This window comes from Sus scrofa, chromosome 6 (genome assembly GCF_054392235.1).
Source record: "Sus scrofa isolate SSC_HxYL_T2T_F1_AM1 chromosome 6, Sscrofa_HxYL_maternal_Yorkshire_Landrace_v2.0, whole genome shotgun sequence".
Lineage (NCBI taxonomy): Eukaryota > Metazoa > Chordata > Mammalia > Artiodactyla > Suidae > Sus > Sus scrofa.
In genome coordinates this window covers 163310719-163325948 of record NC_139388.1, presented here as the reverse complement: position 1 = coordinate 163325948, position 15230 = coordinate 163310719, and positions in this window count along the sequence as shown.

The following is a 15230-nucleotide window of genomic DNA, read 5'->3' as shown; positions in this document are numbered from 1 at the left end:
CCAGGGCCTCCTTATGTTCCTCTGGGAAGGCTGGGGGCAGGGAGCAGGCCGCCTTATAATTTTTGCTGTGTTGATTCATTCATTGATTCATCAACCTGGTACCTATCCGAACACCAGGCTCCTTTGGAGGCCCCCAGCTTGACTCAGGAGTAGAAAACCCACCAGCGTCCAGGGACCTGTAGGGACTAGAGAATGCGACTCACTCTAGTGGATTATTATCTAGCAAGAGTGACGACCCAGTGAGTCCAGATATTCTGATTTTTCAAGAAAAGCTGAAAATCTGGATTTTTGTATGAAATTTCCTGGTCTTTTAAATGTTGGCAGCCAATTTGACAAAAACAAACAAACGACAGTACAGATGATATCCTGCCCTTGAAACGTTTGACTCCCCTGGGAAAGGGAGGCCCAGAGATGGGAGGGGACCTGTCCAGGGTCACACAGCAGGGGGCAGAGGTGGGATTCAGACCCAAGACTCTTGAGTCTGTGTCCCCTTCAGGTCTGGGACATGCAGAATTAGTGGAGTGGACTTAGGTTATTAGCCCTCCAGGCCAGACTGACCACCTGAGAGATGCCACTGGGACAGAAAGGCAGCTGCCTTAGTTAGTGGTGGAGCCCCAGGCAGTGTGGAAGCTCAGGCAGCCCAGCCGTCGAGTCATGTCAAGAAATAAGATGCTGAGGCCAGACCCCCGCTTCTGACTTGCACACCTGTGCTGGTCCCTGCAGAAGCTCCCGAAGGCAGCGCCGGGGACAGCTCCCAGAGTCCCAGGAATTCCAGCTTCCTGGTTCCCCGAGAAGCCCCACCAGCAGGCTGGTGTCCAGCCGCTGAAGCAATCATGGTGACCAGGACAGGGCTGGGCCCGGCTGACTAGAGAGGGGCCGAAGCCTGGGATGCCACCGAAGAGTGTGTTCGGTCCAATCCCCCACCCCACCCCCGACCCGGCATAAACGCGACCTGGGCCAGCCCCCTTTCCACTCTGGGCCTGGGTGGCAGGGTTGATGGTCCCGGGGCTGCGTGATAGACAGTGAGCAAAAGGGGCAGCCTCCTGGCGCTGCAGAGGATCAAGTCAGCCTGAGGAAGGGGACCGTGCCCGTGGGCAGGGGTCTGTTGGGGGTCTGGGGCAGGGGCCAAGCTGCCCCTCGGCTCGGGTCGTCCTACCCCGTGAGTGCCCAGCTGGAGGGAAGCCTGGAAGACAGCTGGCCCTCCCCTGCCCTCCGCAGAGATGCCACCAAGCCCTCCCTTGGCGTCTAACTGCACATCCTAGGTCAGGCCCCTCAGCCCTGCTCAAGCAGCCCCTTCTCACCGGGCTGCTGTGTGCCGCCTACCTGGCTTCCTTTCAGAAGGCAGCAAGGCGGAGCAGAAAGAGCTTGACCACCAAGCGACTGGCCTCCATGGGCTTCAGTCTCCCCATCTGTGAACTGGGGGTAATAGTACCTGCCTTGCCATCGATAAGTATCAGATGCACATAAAGCATCCATCCGGGGTGTGGCACGGAGGCAGTGCTCAACCAGGCGCGGTTCCCTTCCCCCACAGGGCTGGGCTGCACCCCCAAAGCCTTTAGGAGCCAGGCACGTGGCGTCAGCCAAGCTCTCCCCACTGGTTTCATTTGCCGGTTCTACACACCTCGTGGCAGACTCCAGGGGAGCCAAGCTGGCTCCCGTTTCCTGCCATTAACAGAAGGCACCGTGCACCCCTGGAGCCCTCAGAGGCAAGGCCGGGCTCCAGCTCCCTGCCCTTCATGGGGCAACCCTGTGGAGTGAGACTTGCCAGGCAGACCAGACCTGGGGGCTGGCCAGGATGAGCCAGTCCCAGAGGACGCTCACCCCTCCCTCTCCCCACTGCTGGTCAGTCCCTCTTGCTCACCCTCAGGGTCCTGCCACGACTCCCCCCACGCGCCCACTCTGGCTAGGTTGCCCATATCTCTTCCTGACTAATTCCATGGCCTCCTCCCTGTTCTCTCCGCTCCCACTCTTCCCCCACCCCATCACAGGCCTTCCTCCTGCCTAGCTAGAAGGGTCTTTCTAAACCCAGATGTGCAGTTCCCGTTGTGGCTCAGTGGTATCAAACCCGTCTAATATCCATGAGGATGCGAGTTTGATCCCTGACCTCGCTCAGTGGGTTAAGGATCCAGCATTGCCATGAGCTGTGCTGTAGGTCAAAGATGTGGCTTGGATCCCCAGTCGCTGTGGCTGTGGCATAGGCTGGTAGCTGCAGTTCCAATTTGATCCCTAGCCTGGGAATTTCCATATACTGCAGGGGTGGCCCTAAAAAGCAAAACAATTTAAAAAATTTTTTTAAATAAAAATTGAGATAATATGGAGTTCCCACTGTGGTGCAATGGGATTGGTGGCGTCTTGGGAGCCTTGGGACACAGGTTCGATCTCCAGCCTCACACAGAGGGTTAAGGATCCAGTGTTGATGCAGCTGCAGCTTAGGTTGTAACTGCAGCTGGAATCCGATCCCTGGCTCGGGAACTCCATATGCCGCAGAGCGGCCAAAAATGAAAACATAGAAAATCGAAATTGAGATAGCAATAATATCTACTACCGTATCATGTTGTTCTGAGGCTCTGATGAGTTAATAGAAGTAAGGCTTCGGAAATGGTGCCCCACCCGAGGCGGCGGTCCATAAATTTTGGCTGTGCTCTGGCTGCTCCATTCCTCAAAGGACTCTTGGCAGGACACTGAGCTGGGATGTGGTAAAAAATCGCCTGGTGCCTGGTGATGGCCCTGAATTGGGGAGGGCTTCATGTCCTGCCTCCTCTCTCTTCTTTTGCCTACACACACACACACACACAGATCCCAGCCAATTCTGCACAAAATGCATTTATATAAATCAGTTAGATTTATTAGTACTGCTATTGGGCTATTAATTTTAAGTTTAAAAATTTAATAACATTGTTTTGTTTTCATTGTTCATTTTTAAGATTAAAGTCTATTTGAGTCAAGTTATGCTGGGCTGGTTTCATCTGCAGGAATAATGCAAAGTTTCCTTTTAAAATAAAATTTGATAAGGAAATTAAAGAGGGTTCAAAGAAATGGAAAGATATTTCATGCTCCTGGGTTGGAAAGATTAATATTGCAAAAATGGCCCTGCTACCCCAAGCAGTCTACAGATTCAATGCAATCGCTATCAAATTACCCATGACATTTTTTCACAGAACTAGACTAAACAATCCAAAAATTTATATGGAACCACAAAAGACCCAGAATTGCCAAAGCAATCTTGGGGAACAAAAACCAAGCAGGAGGCATACCTCTCCCAGACTTCAGACAATATGACAAAGCCACAGTCATCAAGACAGTGTGGTCCTGGTACCAAAACAGACATACAGCCCAATGGAACAGAATAGAGAACCCAGAAATAAACCCAGACACCTACGGTCAATTAATCTTCGACAAAGGAGGCAAGAACAGAAAATGGGAAAAAAGTCTTTTCAGCAAGTGGTGCTGGGAAAACTGGACAGCCACATGTAAATCAGTGAAACTGGAACACACCCTCACACCATGCACAAAAATAAACTCAGAATGGCTTAACGACTTAAACATAAGACAAGACACCATCGAACTCCTGGAAGAGAACATGGGCAAAACACTCTCTGACATCAACCCCATGAATATTTTCTCAGGTCAGTCTCCTAAGGCAACAGAAATAAGAGCAAAAATAAACCAGTGGGACCTAATTAAACGGACAAGCTTTTGCACAGCAAAGGAAACCAAAAAGAAAACAAAAAGACAACTAACAGAATGGGAGAAAATAGTTTCAAATGATGCAACGGACAAGGGCTTAATCTCTAGAATATACAAGCAACTTACACAACTCAACAGCAAAAAAGCCAACCACCCAAAGGAAAAATGGGCAAAAGACCTGAATAGACATTTCTCCAAGGAAGATATACAGATGGCCAACAAGCACATGAAACAATGCTCAACATCTCTGATTATTAGAGAAATGCAAATCAAACTACCATGAGATACCACCTCACACCAGTAAGAACAGCCATCATTCATAAGTCCACAAATAACAAATGCTGGAGGGGGTGTGGAGAAAAGGGAACCCTCCTGCGCTGTTGGTGGGAATGTAAGCAGGTACAGCCACTATGGAGAACAGTATGGAGATACCTTAGAAAACCATACATATAACTACCATATGACCCAGCAATCCCACTCTTGGTCACATATCTCAACAAAACTTTCCTTGAAAAAGACACATGCACCCACATGTTCACTGCAGCACTATTCACAATAGCCACGACATGGAAATAACCTAAGTGTCCATGACAGATGATTGGATTAGGAAGATGTGGTATATATACACAATGGAATACTACTCAGCCATAAAAAAGATAAAAATAATGCCATCTGCATCAACATGGGTGGAACTAGAGACTCTCACACTAAGTGAAGTCAGTCAGAAAAAGAAAGACAAATACCATAATATCACTTATATCTGGAATCTAATATACAGCACAAATGAACCTTTCCACAGAAAAGAAAATCATGGACTTGGAGAACAGACTTGTGGTAGCCAAGGGAGAGGGAGTGGGAGGGACTGGGAATTTGGGGTTAATAGATGAAAACTATTGCCTGGGAACTATATCTAGTCACTTATGATGGAGCATGATAGTGTGAGAAAAAAGAATGTAGACATGTATGTGTGACTGGGTCATCCTGCTGTACAGTAGAAAATTGACAGCACACTGTAAACCAGCTATAATGGAAAAAATAAAAATCATTATAAACTGCAAAATAAAATAAAATAAAATAAAATTTGACATCAGTCGATCTCTGAACTACCTTTGCAATACTCCCGTAAATCTAAAACTGTTCTAAAATTTAAAATGTATTTAAAAAACTCAGATTCAATTTTTTTAACATTTTTACAGAAAAGAGAGTTGATTAAAGGGAAATATTAAATACTGGCTCTGGAGATTTGCAGGGACCGATGGGAACTGGTTTGATCAGCCTGCTTGCTTCCCAACTCCGACCAGCTATGTCCACAGGGGAGGGAGGACCTTGGGGGCAGGGAGAGGAGGGATTATGGGTGATAGAGCACAGAGCTCTTTGGGGGCAGGAGCAGCCTTGGGTGTATGTGGGTTGAGGGGGGTGTTCTCTGCCAGGGTCCCTCTCCAGAGGGAAGTGAGTCTAATATGCGTTCAGGGGTAAAACACCCTGAGCCCAGCAATAGTGGGGAGCAGTAAGCACCTACAGGGCTGCCCAGGCATCCTGCCCAGTCCTCTCTGGGCTGAGGCCCTGGGAGAATGCCACCTGACCGAGGACGCAACCTGGCCCAGCGGGAAGGGGGCCAGGGAAGAAATGCCCAGTGTCTCCTCCGCCCTCTGTGCTCCTGCTGCTGCGTCCCAGGGCTGAAGGAACAAGAAGCTGGAGGGGAGGGCGCTCAGGGGATGCAGCAGGTGGAGCAGAGGGTGTGGCAGAGGGCGTATCTGCAGGGCCAGGGGAGACCATTCAGTTCGGTCCCCAGCAGGTGGAGGCGGGAGGGCTGCCGCAGACATTCAGCAGATTTGCGGAAAAGAGCCCGGAAGCAAGTCAGACTGCCTGTGCTCCATTCACACCTACTGTGCGGTACAGGACAGAGGCTTCCCCCCGAACGTGGTACAGGACAGCGCCCCCTCCGGGAGTGCAGAGAAGCCGAGGTGCGTCCCTGCAGACTGTGTGCCGTGGGGCACACAGGAGGTTTGCTGGTCAAAGCAGACTGTCATCTTCCCTTGCTAAGAGAGGACAGAGCCTCCCCCACCTCCTCCCTGCTCCGAGGGCCACCCTGTTCCTCACGGCCCCTCTGGGGCCCTTGATGTCCTCTGTACATCTCGTGGTTGGCCCTGCCACTGCCAGGCTTCCTTGCCATCTCAAATCCCGCCACACTGCTTCCTCCTTCCTCCCTTCCTTCCTGGTACAGCCCAGGAACCCAAGAGCTGAGCGACTAGTTCAAAGCCATACAATAGGGAGCGGCAGGTCAATGGATTTACAGGGGCCTGGTTGGCAGTTCATCAGCAGGAAGGCCCTCTCCTCAGAACTGGCCTGATCTCCCGGCCTGGGGGCCTCCCCAGGAGGTGGGGGAGTCATGGTCAAGGCTTCTGGCTGGCTGTAATTTTCCAGCCTAATTAAACACCTGCAAATCCATTTGCTTCTAATGATCTAGAGAGAGCCCCGGGGAATATTTGGAGGAAAAAACCCCAATCATTCAAACTGAAAGAATAAATAAGCACAGTCCTGCAGAAGTATAGGCGCCAGGGGAGTTTTGATGATTTCAACCCCCACTCATCTCCATCAAGCACCCCCCTCCATTCTTTTATGAATACTTGATGGCCTCTTACGTAAGAGATTATAGGAGTTCCCGTTGTAGCTCAGTGAGTTAAGAACCCAACATAGTGTTGGTTAGGATGTGGGTTCAATCTCTGGCCTCGCTCAGTGGGTTAACGATCTGGCATTGCTGCAAGCTGTGGCATAGGTCACAGATGTGGCTTGGATCCCACATTGCCGTGGCTGTGGTGTAGGCTGGCAACTACAGCTCTGATTTGACCCTTAGCCCAGGAATTTCCATATTCCGCAGGTTCGGCCATTAAAAAAAGCATCAAACCCTCCTTCCTCCCATGGCCTCCCTTGGCCCAGCAGGGAAAGCCCTGCTGTTCCAGTCCCTACCACGCTGTGTGGCCTTGGGTGCATGTCTGCCCTCTCTGGGCACCAGTCTTTTAAAACTGTATGAAGGAATCCTGGTCCCTCTCCTGTTGTCCCCATCCTCTATTCACAGAGAAAACACACATTATCTCTCTCCCATCTTCAGACAGCTCATTTTCCAGCCACAGCAAACTTCTGGCCACTCTCCAAACACACCCCATGAGATGGAGGTGTAGCAGTTAGGTTTTGCTGTGTAACAAACCGCCTCCCAAATTCAGGGGCTGGTTTACAATAACTCATTTACAGGTCAGCTGGGCTTATTGCTACACCTGAGTCAGGACTTCCCCTGTGTGACAAATTATGAGATTGGCTTCAGCGTTCCACCCTTGCCACCAGAGCTGTGCCCCTTGCAACGTGCCCCTCTCATAAAGGGGGGGGGCTGTTTTCCTATCCCTGCTCTTAGGACCTGCTTGGATCAACAGAATGTGGCAGAAGTGATCATGGGCCGGTTCTGAGACTCAACTTGAAGAGGACTTGCATGTGTCCGCCCCTTCTGTCGGTCCCCTGTCACAGAGGCCATGAGGACGACTGGAGCTCGCTTGCTGGAGCATGAAAGACCCTGCAGAGAGAGACCCCAGCCACTCTCACCCAGGCCCGCCTAGACCCACAGCCCAGTCAACCAGGGTGACCAACTGCTTCCGCGTGTCCAGGTTTGAAGGGCTTCCTGGGATGCGGGTCTTTCCGTGCTAGAACTGGGACAGTCCCAGGCAAGCAGGATGCTTGATCACCCTACAGCGGACTCGGCAGCTAGCTCAGCTGCAGGAGTAAGTTCCCCTGAGATCAGAAGAACTAGCCCACTGACCTCTTAACACTTATTGTTTTAAACCAATGGCTGGTTTTGAGAGGCAATTTGTTATCCAGCCAAATCGAACTGGTGTATCTTCTCCATTTCTGCGTGAAGAGCTCAGAGGTGCAGCCCGTGGCTGTGCTCTGCACAACTGCAGGGGGAGCCACTCACTGAGACTCTCTTGTGAAACGTAGCCCTTGGAATTGTATAGGATAGAACCCTGTATAAACTTCAAGGCCCCAGTGCAAATGTCACCTCCTCTGTGAAGCCTTCCCAGACTCCCCTAGATCTAATTTATTAGGGGAAATGAGTCTTTTTGTGCTGAAAAGAACAGGTTCTGGATTCAGGCCTGGTTGAAAGGCTCTGCCACTTATACCCTGAGCAAGTCACTTTAACCTCATCTAGAAAGTTGGAAAGACAAAAGAACCCCACCATCCTCTGGGATTACGATGGAAGAGTGCACAGTGCCCAGCAAACAGAGTGTGCTAAGTTGGGGTGTGTTTCCTAAAAGAATGGAGCACAAGCCACCGTGGTACAGTGGGTTAAGAATCTGCCTGCAGCAGCTCGATTTGCTGTGGAGGTGCGGGTTCAATCCCTGGCCTGGCATAGTGGATTAAAGGATCCAGCGTGGTGGCTTGGATTCAATCCTGGCCTGGGAACCTTGGCCCAGGAACTTCCTATGCTGTGGGTGCGGCCGCTTAAAAAAAAAAAAAAAAAAAAAAAAAGGAGTTTCCGTTGTGGCCAGTGGTAACAAACCTGATATCCATGATGTAATAAACCTGATAACAAACCCATATCCATGAGGATGCAGGTTCGATCCCTGGCCTCGCTCACTGGGTTAAGGATCTGGCGTTGCCGTGAGCTGTGGTGTAGGTTGCAGATGTGACTCAGATCCTGCGTTGCTGTGGCTGTGGTGCAGGCCAGCAGTTAGAGCTCTGATTCGACCTCTAGCCTGGGAACTTCCATGTGCCGCAAGTGCTGCCCTAAAAAGACAATAAACAAACAAACAACAGAGCACAAGCTTTTTTCCTGTACCCTTCTGAGTTCTCTCCTCTCTGTCCCCACCGCTGATGCTCCTTCCCCAGGCTCTAAGAATTTCTTTTTTCCCTGCAATGTGATCAGCTCCTCTTTGGCATTCTGGAGCACCAGGCTTGCTCTGTATTATGCATGACAGCCAAAGGGATAGTCCTTTTTTTTTTTTTTTTTCTTCCAATTTTTAGTTTTTAATTATCATACAGAAAAATTTACTTTTATCTTTTCATGTGCAGTTCTATGAATTTTAACACATATACAGATTTGTGTAACTACCCACTGTAATCAGGACACAGACAGGTCTGCCACCTCAAGAGCTTCTGTTCAAAACACGTATTTTTTAATTTAAAAAATTTTAGAACAGAGGTGCCTGTGGGGGTGGGGATTCAGCATCATTACTGCTGTGGCATGGGTTCAATCCCTGGCCCAGGAAATTCCGCATGCCACTGGCAAGGGTAAAAAAAAAAAAAAGGAATTTGGAATAGGTTATATATATACTTTTTAAAAAAATATATTTGAAAGTATAAAAGTGTCCCACCCAAGCCACTCCCCAAATGCTCTCTAGTTTCTAGTGCCTCTTTCTAGACATACTTTGTGCGTATGCAAGCATAAATATGTAGAATTATCCTGCACATTGTTCCTGTTTTCTGTTTTGTTTTGGCCATGCCCATGGCATGTGGAAGTTCCCAGGCCAGGGATCGAACCTGAGCCACAGCAGGTTAAGGACAATGCCAAGTCCTTAACCACTAGGCTATTAGGGAACTCTGCTGCACACCCTGGTTTTAAACAACTGGAACCGCATCTTGTTTTTCTGTATTTAATGTATTTTGGAGATTGTTTCAGGTCGGTAATTTGCACAGTCTATCCATACGTGGTGATTACCACGAGCCATGCTCTGGTTTAAATGCCTTAAGACCTGTGCTTTTCACTTATTGATTTCTCAGCCTAATATTTTGAGGTAGGTGACATAATTATCACTGCTACTAATCCCATTTTATTTTATTTATTTATTTTTTTTTTTTGTCTTTTGGTTGTTGTTGTTGCTGCTATTTCTTGGGCCGCTCCCACGGCATATGGAGGTTCCCAGGCTAGGGGTTGAATCGGAGCTATAGCCACCGGCCTACGCCAGAGCCACAGCAACGCGGGATCCGAGCCGCGTCTGCAACCTACACCACAGCTCACGGCAACGCCGGATCGTTAACCCACTGAGCAAGGGCAGGGACCGAACCCGCAACCTCATGGTTCCTAGTCGGATTTGTTAACCACTGCGCCACGACGGGAACTCCTACTAATCCCATTTTAGAGATTAGAAAACAGACACAGAGAGGTCAGGTTAGATGCCCAAGGTCGTCCTCCCATCCAGTAAGTGGCAGAGCCAGGGTCAGGACTCAGGCATTTCGGCTCCAGAGTCCAGTTCTGAGGGACCACATTAATCTAGTTCAGCAGCATCATGGAATCCCATTATATCCAGACACGGTCATTTATTTAACCAGTCTCCTCGTGATGGCCATTATTTGCCACTGTGAACAAGGCTACCCTGGATATCTCTGTCATTCATCTTTCTGGACACGTGGAAGTGTATTTGTGGAATTAATTCCTAGAAGTTGAATGCCGGTCACAGGGTGTATGCAGGTTTGTATTTGATAGATGATCTGGATTGTCTTCTCAAGAACGGTAACAATTTACTCTTCCATCAACAATGCATGAGAGAGCTTGCGGCACTATGCTCTCACCAACACAGCAGATTACCAACATTTTTTGGTATATGCCACCCGGGAGGGCCAAGTGGTAACTTGACGCAGTTTCTTTCTTTTCTTTTGGGCCATGCCCGAGGCATGCGCAAGTTCCCAGGCAAGGGATCAAACCTGTCCGACAGCAGCGACCCGTGCCGTAGCCGCTGGATCCTTAACCCACGGGACCACAAGGGAACTCCACTTGACGTGGTTTTTGCTGGCATTTCTCTTACTGTAACTGAGCATGGACATTTTTCATATGTTAAGAAGCCATTTGTATACACTTTTGTGAACCATCTGTTCATGTCCTGTGGCCATTTTTCTTTTAGATTATCGATCTTTAAAAAGAATTGACATATGGGCTTTCATATATATAGATATGAATTAAATATGATAGTTAATTCGTTTTATTAAATTTTATTTGTGGTATTTTTTTCCAGTCAGACATGATCAATTTTAGTGGTCGTACTCTTTTTTCTTTTTTGGTCTTTTTGCCTTTTCTAGGGCTGCTCCTGCGACATATGGAGGTTCCCAGGCTAGGGGTCGAATCGGAGCTGTAGCCGCCAACCTACACCAGAGCCACAGCAACGCGGGATCCGAGCCGCGTCTGCAACCTACACCACAGCTCACGGCAACACCGGATCGTTAACCCACTGAGCAAGGGCAGGGACCGAACCCACAACCTCATGGTTCCTAGTCGGATTCGTTAACCACTGAGCCATGACGGGAACTCCTCAGTAGTCATATTCTTAGTTTAGTCTCTAGTTTTCAAGTCTGAATCTTTCTGAGAAAGTCTTTCCTGTTCCCAGACTCAGAACCACAAAAGAATTACCCTTGTTTGCTTTCGTACTTTTATGGTTTCATTTATTTACCCTAAAATCTTTGATCCATCCAAAATTAATGTTGGTGTAAGCAGTAAAATGTGCTTCCAACCTACGTTTTTTCCAGTTACCTCAGTGTCATTTATTAAATAATCCATTTCTACCCATTTTCTTGAAATGACACCTGAGTCAAATTAAAGTCTCATATGTCTTGTGTCGAACTCTGGATTCTTTTTTATCATCTTCCCAGCTATTCTTTTATGTTTTTTTATTTTTTAAAAAATGTATTGGCATATAGTTGATTTATAATGTGCTCATTTCAGCAGGTGTAGAGCAAAGTGATTCAGTTATACATACATGCATGTAGGTGTGTGTATGCAGAATATATTCTACATTCTCTTCCATTATAGGTCATTACAAGAGGTTGAGTATAGTTCTCTTTTGGGTTGTGTGTGTGTGTATGTGTGTGTGTGTGAGAGCTATCATTTACATACAACACACAGACGTTAAGCGTTCAGTTCACTATTTGGCAATTGTATGCAACGCACAACTACCACTCAGGACAAGACAGAAGTTTCCGTCATCCCAGAGATTTCCCCAAGCTCCTTCCCAGTCAGCCTCCACCCCACCATCCCAGAGGCAGCAACTTCATCACAGATTTGTCTTGCTTATTCTAAAATCTCACATGACTGGAATTATACACATGAAAGTACGCACATATTTAGGTAAGGCTTCTTTTTTTTTTTTTTTTTTTTTTTTTTTTTTGCTATTTCTTTGGGCCACTCCCGCGGCACATGGAGGTTCCCAGGCTAGGGGTCGAATTGGAGCTGGAGCCACCGGCCTACGCCAGAGCCACAGCAACACGGGATCCGAGCCGCGTCTGCAACCACAGCTCACGGCAACGCCGGATCCTTAACCCACTGAGCAAGGGCAGGGACCAAACCCGCAACCTCATGGTTCCTAGTCGGATTCTTTAACCACTGCGCCATGACGGGAACTCCTAGATAAGGCTTCTTTAACTCAGCATAATGCTTTAGAAATTCATCCAAGTTGTTGTCTCAGTAGTCTGATCCTTTATTGCTGCACAATATTCCATTATATGAATATTCCGCAGTTTGTTTACCCAATTTCCTATCCATAGACACCTGGGCTATTTCCAGTTTAGGACGACTATGAATAGAGCTGTTATGGACATTCTTATACAAATTGTTTTCTGAATATACTTTTTTCATTTCTCTCGGGTGGATTGCTAGGTCAGAGGGTAGGTGTACGTTTAATTTTAAAAGAAGCGACCAAACTTTTTCTTCCTTTCTTTTCAAAAATTAATAGAAAAATTTATGGTTGCATCCGAGGCTTATGGAAGCCCCTGGGGCCAAGGATTGAAGAAACACCAGATCCTTCAACCCACTGCACTGGATCAGGGATCAAACCCTCAATTCCTCAGGGATCCAAGCCGCTGCAGCTAGATTCTTAACCCAGAATCAGAGTCCTGCACCACAGCAGGAGCTCCAAACTTTTTTTCAAAAATGGTTGTGCCCTGTTGCATCCTTAACAACAATATATAAGGATTCCAGTTGCTCCATAACCTTGCTAACACTTGGTGTTGTCAATTTTTAAAAAATTTAACTCTTCTGGGTGGGTGCGGTTGCATCTTACTGTGATTTAGTTTGTGTTTCCATGATGACTAATGGTGTCAAGCACTTCTGCATTTGCATATGTTCTTTTGTGACTGACTGTTGAGATCTTTTGCTTATTTTAGAGTTGGGTTAGAGTTCCCATCGTGGCTCAGTGGAAACGAACTGAGGTTGCGGGTTTGATCGCTGGCCCTGCTCAGTGGGTTAAGGATCTGGTGTTGCCATGAGCTGTGGTGTAGGTTGCAAACATGGCTCAGATCTGGCGTTGCTGTGACTGTGGTGTAGGCCGGCAGCTGTTGCTCCAATTAGACCCCTAGCCTGGGAACTTCCACATGCTGCAGGTTCAGCCCTAAAAAGCAAAAAAAAATAAAAATATATATATGTGTGTGTGTGTGTGTGTGTGTGACACACACACACACACACACATATATATAGTTGTGCTTACACATCCTGGATACCAATCTTCTGTCAGATGTGCACATGTGTTATGCAAACATTTTCTACCAATCCGCGGCTGCCTATTCATTTTCTCAGTGATCTGATGGCAGAAGCTTTTAATTTCCAAGTCTAATTTATCAGTTTTTATTTTGTAGTTATTTCATTACCTGTCTAAGAAGTTTTTCCTTGCCTCTAAAAGTCCCCCAAAATATTTTCTCATGTTTTCTTCTAGAAGCTTTCTGGTCTGGGCATTTTCACTTAGGTCTATAATCTGCATCAAATTAACATTTGTGTATAGCCAGGGATAAAGGATGAGTTTAATATTTTCTCTCCTGTATATCCAGCTGTCCCTCCTCTGGGCCTCAAGGAGTTCATATGCCTGCTTGGGGCGGGGGGGTGGGGGGGGGCATGCACGCATGTGGATGGGGGAGGGGTGGGGATGGGAGCAGGGACTGGAGGAGGAAAAGAGCCAGGAAAGAAACCAAGGGTGATCAGGGGAACACAGGGGTGAGGAATCACAAAGGAGGGACCCTTCCCAGCCTAGAGATCAGGGGAGACTTCTCGGAGGAGGGGGCTCTGGGGGAGGAGGAGACAAACAGGCAGGAGGCATCATGAGCAAAGGGAAGAAAGGGAACAGAGGTGGAGAGACGAGGACCAGCCTGTCTTGTCTGGGGAGCTACAGGGGGTTTGGTGGAAGCTGTGGCTGAGAATCCGGGCGGGGTGGGGAGCGGACAGGTGGAATGAAAGCGCCCCAGGCCGGGAATTTGGAGTCTCTTCAGTAAATGATGGAAGCCTCTGAATGTTAGTGCTTTTTTAAAAAACGTTTTAGTATAGACGATTTCAAATCTATATACAAGTAAAGAAAACGGAATAATTAACCTCCATGTACTCATCTTTCAGCTTCAGCAGTTATCTGCCCAAGGCCAAGTTTGTTTCATTTTCACCTCCACCACCACCCTCCCCTACAAACTGGATTATTTAAAGGCAAACCCCAGATAGCATATCAATTAAGACATTAACATTTTAAAATAAAGTATTAAAAGAAAACCGCTCTTTAAAAAAAAAAAAAAACACACACACACAATCACAATTGTCATGGGCTAAATTATGTCCTTTAAAAATTTCTGTGTTTCAAAAGTCCTAACCACCCGGACCTCAGAATAGGGATGATATTGGCGGCGAGAGGGTCTTTAAAGAGATAATTACATTAAAATGAGCTCATTACAGTGACTCTAATCTAAAATGACTGGTATCCTTATAAGAGGAGATTAGGACACAGACACATAGAGGGGAGGAGATAGGAAGACAGAGAAAAAAGGCTCAGCTACAAACCGAGGACACGGTCCTCATAAGAAACTAAAATCAAGGCCAAGATCAAGACGTCTAGCTTCTGGGACGGCACCAAGTGGAACCCAGCCCTGGATCCCTAGGCTGCCTTCACCGATCCTGTGGGCCACGCAGTAGCCATCCTTGTAACCCTGCCGTACGGGGGCAGTGCCAACACTCCTGGTATGTGTGCCCCAGCAGAAGTCTTCCAGAGTCTGCCCTCCACATTCAGGCAGTGGCCTGTGTGCCTGGGCAGGGCTCCAGGGAGGTAGGGGGCAAGGTGGGTGACCTCACAGGGTGCCAGGGGGACCAACAACGGAAGCTAGACCAATTTCTCCCCTCTCCAACCCGATTTTTCCATCCCCATATCTGGGGCTGTTTGTTAAGCGGGTAGCCTACACTGGCCGAAATAGACCATAAATGGAATTCTTCATCCTCCTGAAAACCTGCTCCTCCTTCTGCGTCCCCATCTCCAAGGGGCACAGCCATCCATCTGCCACCCAAATCAGGAGTCTGGACATCAACCTAGACCCCACACTCCTCACTGGGTCCTCTCCCACCCTCCTCTACCCTGCTCAGGATTTTTCTTTGCTTCTTTTCTTTGCTTTGCTTTTTTAAGGGCTGTACCTGCGGCATACGGCAGTTCCCGGGCTAGGAGTTGAATTGGAGCTGCGGCTGCCAGCCTACACCACAGCCACAGGAGTGCCAGATCTAAGCCACATCTGTGATCTACACCACAGCTCATGGCAACACGGGATCCTTAACCCAC